This window comes from Elephantulus edwardii, unplaced genomic scaffold (genome assembly GCF_000299155.1).
Source record: "Elephantulus edwardii isolate Elephantulus edwardi_28Jun2011 unplaced genomic scaffold, EleEdw1.0 scaffold00613, whole genome shotgun sequence".
NCBI classification, from domain to species: domain Eukaryota; kingdom Metazoa; phylum Chordata; class Mammalia; order Macroscelidea; family Macroscelididae; genus Elephantulus; species Elephantulus edwardii.
In genome coordinates this window covers 97,433-102,960 of record NW_006400363.1, presented here as the reverse complement: position 1 = coordinate 102,960, position 5,528 = coordinate 97,433, and positions in this window count along the sequence as shown.

Here is a 5,528-nt window from a genome sequence, read left to right as displayed (position 1 = left end):
GGTGCGAACAGACCAGGGGAACACTGCGTGCTTTAAAATTGGGAAGGGAGTGCTTAGGGTTCATTCTCTCCTCACACCTATGCAATCTTTATGCTGAGCAAATTATTCAAGAAGCTGGACTATGAAGAGGAATGTGGCATCTGGACTGGAGGGAGATGCATCAATAACCCACGTTACGCAGATGATACAACTTTGCTTGCTGGAGTGAGGATGACTTGAAGCACTTGTTGCGGAAGATCAAAGAAGACAGCCTTCAATATAGATTGCATCTCAACCTCAAGAAAACAAAGATTCTTATGACTGGACCTATAGGCAACATCATGATAGATGGAGAAAAGACTGAAACTTCATCTTACTTGGATCCACAATTAACGCCCTTGTGACCAGCAGTCAGGAATCTGGAGACGTATTATACTGAGAAAGTCTGCAGTTCGGGGCCTTTGCAAATTAATGAGGAGTAATGATGTCAGTTTGAGGACTAAGGCACATCTGATTCAGGCCATGGTCTTTCTGATCACTTACTGTGCATGTGAGAGCTGGACAATGAATAAGGGTGACAGAAGAATGATGCCTTTGATCTCTGGTGTTGGAGAAGAGCACTGAACATCCCACGGATTGTCAAGAGAACGAACAGATATATCTTGGAGGGGGTGCAGCTAGTGTGTTCTTTGGCGGGAACGTTGATGACATTTCACCTGACCTGCTTCAAGGCATGTTGGTATGAGGGGCTAGTCCTTGGAGAAAGGCATGATACTGGGAAGGGTGGGAGGTTGGCAAAGGAGATTAAGACCCTCGACCAGGTGGATTGACATGGTGAGTGCTGCAATGGGATGTGTGTCAGGAAGTGTGAGGATGTCACAGGACAGAACAGGGTTCAGATCTGCTGTTCACAGGGCCACTACCAGTCTACTCCAGGACACCTAACAACAACCTCATGTCCTTTGATCGCCTGACTGCTGATACCAAGGGTGTTGGTTGTGGGTGGATCCAGTTAAGATTATATTGTTGCCAGTGTCAGAGGCTTCAAATCCTCTGGGACCTCAGTCCCATTGGCTGGTATGAGTCACATGATGGCAGTTGAGCGGATTAAACCAATTAAGTTGATCAGTTAGTACAGCTGACTTCTCTTGACATTTTAATGGGAAATCTAGTCAACAATAGAGCAAGGTTTAGGGCTCTTGTGCATAGGGTCGCTATGAGTTGCAAAGGACTCGATGGCTTGTAACAACAACAACAGTCAACAATTGGCTGATGACGTAGTATATATAAGCTGTTGGCATTTCAGCTCAAATCACACTTGAACACATGTCCCAGCACGAAGCTGTTCTCCGGAGGGCAGCATCTTCAGCTTTATACAGAGAAGAGCATTCCCGCTTCAGTCTCATTTGGAAGAGGATCCCAGAAGATTCACAGACCAGGACACTGGAAAGAGGTGAGTGATGGGTTTGAGTCTGGGGGGTGTCTAGAAGTTAGAGTGCATGAAGATTCGTTTCAGAAAGACATGGGTTTGCCATTAGGTCTGAGACTTTCTGTAAGCAGTTTCCTTCTTGGCTTTGCAAGTGAAAGCTGTGAATTTGGCACAACATTAATATCCTCAAGATGGAGTGTGTACCTGATTTTTCAATTGTATTTAGGGGTTCTCTGGTGCTGTATTGCGTGGGAAAGTCTGAGGCTAACCCAAGGAGGCCCTGAGGAGAAAAACAGAGTCATTTCTTCCCATGTGGTTTACTGCTGCATGGTTCCTTCCAAGTCCGTTCAGCCTTGGATCGCAATGGATGTCGAGGTTTTTTGAGTTTATTGTGGGGGAGGAGTGTTGTACTTTAAATGAGAGCCATTTTGCCACCATTAGCTCTAGGTCCCACTCTGTAGGGAGCCTTTTCCTCCCGGTCTCCCGTTCCCAGGAATCCCACCACCCTATGCCTTTATGAGGCTTCCCTGCTCTTCCAGTCACCATTTCACTCACTCACTCACTCATTGCCCCCAAGCAGGACCCCCTCAGGAGAGACCCTGCAGGGGTTTTTCAGAGGCTGTAAATCCCATGGGAGGAGATTGCCCTTCCTCTCAAAGAGCAGCTGTGGATTCGAACAGCTTGCCTTTTGGCTGGCAGCGTAATTCCTTACGTGAGAACTGCCCTCCTTCATCCGCGTCGGTGTGGAGAGAGGGCCGTGGAGGCTGTGGAGGGCTGATTTGTGAGCGAGTGGGTGATGTGGCGGATTGTCCACGCGCTCCCGGAGAGGAGATGGGCGACACATCGGATAAAGATTCCCAGCCATCTGAGATCATTTCGTTATAGCTGGAGGGCACTGCGGGTCACTTGGGGCTGTTTGGCGATTAGCTGCGCGCAAAGGGCGACTTGCTGAGGGGGCGGAGTCGAGACGATGCGGGGGACAGAGAGAAGAAAGGCTTGATATGGAAGGCGCAGGGGTCTTCATCGGTATGGTCGTCGTCGTTGTTGTCGCGGGATGGCTCTGGAGGATGTCTAGGGATGGTTGGCGAGTAGCTGGGAGATGGGCTAGGTCCCCAGTGGTACATGGGTGAGGAGAGTAGAGAGATGGGGGAGACATCCGATGACGGTCGCCAGCCCTTGGAGGCCTCTTGTGCACGACGGAAGGACACTCCGTGTGACTTGGGCATGGAGGGCGGCGAGGAGCTGCGTGACCCAGGGGATCCTCTGAGGGCACAGGGCGAAGACCCAGGAGACCGAGGGAAGCAAGGTTTGGACTCCAAGGCACGGGTGTGGGTGTCTTCATGGGCGTCCTTGGAGCATCGTGGAGGAAGCCTAGGGGTGTCTGGCGAGGAGCTGGCCGATCGGGGAGATTCCCCGAGGTGTACGGGTGAAGACTGGGGAGACGTGAGTGAGACAGCTGAGGAATATTGCCAACAACGTCACACGTCCACCGCACGGCCGGAAGACTCTCCAAGTGCTCCGGAGATGGTGGTTGGCACTTGGTTCGGGGATCCAGGGATTTGCCTTAGGGCAGAGGGGGAAGAGGCAGGAGACAGAGAGAAGAAATGTGTTAGTTCCCAGACTTGGGATGCCTGCCTTTGCCGGCCTACGCTGTCTTCTGGAGGGGATCGAGAGGAGGTGGGCGAGGAGCTGGGCCATGCGGGAGAGTCCCTGTGGGCTAGGGGCCAATAGAAGGAAGAAGTAGGAGAAAACCCAGGTGCGGCGGCAGCGGCTACGTGAGTGGGTGATGGTGGTGCGTCTCTCGGCATGGGGGGGGCTGGCTGGAGGGGAGCCTGGTGACACTGGCCATTCCCGGAGTTCTCGGGACAGAGAGAAGAAAGGCTTGATATGGAAGTCTTCTTCATCCGCGTCCGTGTCAAGAGAGGGTCGTGGAGGCTGTGGAGGGCTGTTTGGCGAGCGGCTGGGTGATGTGGTCGATTGTCCGCGCGGTCCCGGAGAGGAGATGGGAGACACATCGGATGAAGATTCCCAGCCATCTGAGATCATTTCGCCATAGCTGGAGGGCACTGCGGGTGCCTTGGGGCTGCTTGGCGAGTTTCTGCACACAAAGGGCGACTCGCTGAGGGCGTGAGACTTTGGATTTCCATTCATTCATTGTTGCACATTTCTCCCTTCCCAACCACCCCCCGCCCCCGAAAACTACCCTCTTGGAAGAGAAAAAGAAAAATTATTTAATTGTTTTACAATCCCTCCCCCCAGGTCCTCTCCACCATGTAGCCTTCGCTCTAGACTCTTGTCCTGACAGAAATACCTAATCACATATCCCTTTTAAACAGTTTTCTCCCTCATCTGTTTCAATGCAGTATACATTATTGAACCGATATTTCTCAGTCTCTCCCCAACCCCAAGGTCAGTCCTATTTTACAGCAGTGGCACCATGCAGTATTTGTCCTATCGTGACTGGGATACTTCACTCAGCTTAATGTCCTCCAGAGTCACTTATTTTGAATAATATTGCATTGTTCCTTGTTTTTCAATGCAGCATAGTATTCCATAGTGTGAATATACCACAGCTTCTTTATCCATTCATTTTTTGATGGATCTTTAGGTTATTTCCAACTTCTTGATATTATAAACAAAGCCGCAAAAAACACAGGTGTGCATATATCTGCTTCAGTGTCAGTTATGGTCTCTTTGGGGTATATTCCCAGTAGTGGAATTGCTGGGTCAAATGGTATCTCTATTCGTAACTTTTTGAGAAAGCGCCACACCGCCTTCCACAGTGGTTGTACCATTCCACACTCCCACCAACAGTGAATAAGGGTTCCAATTTCTCCACAAGCTCTCCAGCATTTGTTGCTTGCTGTTCTGTTAAATCTTGCTATTCTGACTGGGGTGAGATGATATCTTATAGTTGTTTTACAACCTTTCACGTTCAACTGAAAGGTCACCAGGTTTAAGCCATGAACTGCTGCAGAAGATGGTCCTGTGACAATTGAAGTCGGCCTGAAGTCCCAATGGGGCACAGCCGCGTTGTCTTCTTGGGTCCCTAGGAGTCGAAATGGCTGTAAAGCAATGGGCTTGTGTCCTCGGGAAGGAGTTTTTTGGCTCAAAAAAGATTTTTTAAAAGAAAATTTTTATTTTCTACTGGTGTGCCCACTTGCCGTAGAGAGGTAACTCGTGGTTGCTGTGAAGCTGAACACTGTGACACTGATGAGTCAAATGTGAGAACGGTTACCCATGGTGGACAGTGTTTGGTGGAGCTCCCCGGTTGAAACAAGCTTGGAAGCAGGAGTGGCATCCACTTCTATAATAGCTTGACTCCGGAAACAGAACCTGGAGCAGGGATGAAAGTCACAAAGACGCAAGTGTAGAGGACATTCGTTCACAGGGTCGCTATGAATCACCTACGACTCGATGGCACTCAACAACCACAACATACTGGTTTACTTGCAAAGTTTGTATACCTTGTCACATCAGATCTTTGCTATTTCCTTTACCCACCCCTCTCTTCCCCATTAAATTGTGTGACCCTATGATTACCCCCTGCCTGCCTATCCTCGTCCCTCTCCCTTCCTCTCCCCCTTGGATTCTCAAAGACGTTCTATGATAACAGTCTTATACAGTAAATACTGTATAAGACTGTACAAATGTCCTTATGGGACTTAGTTCACTTAGCGTAATGCTCTCCAGTCCCTCCCATGTTAGGTAGTGATTTTCAAAACATCGCTCTTGCATGTTATGAATTATTCCATAATTTCTCAGTCCATTCCATTGTGGTTGGACATTTCGGCTGTGTCCATGTCCTTGCGATGGTGAATAACGCTGCTATGAACATTGATGTCCAGGTCTCCATTTGTGCCTCAGTGCTCATTTTCTTGGAGTATATTCCAAGCAGTGGAGTAGCTGAGTCCTGTGGAATTTCTATGAGGAAACACCAGCCCGCCTCTCCTAACGGTTCCACAGACTCTTCTGGGGTCACTCGGGTCCCCCTAGTGCCAGCTTCTGCAGGCTATCTTGTATGGCCTCCCCTTCATCAGGGCTTGCCCATAAGCTCTGTCCTGTGCCAACCGCACTGTCTCCGACACTCCCATCCCAATTATCCCAGTCACTGAATCAA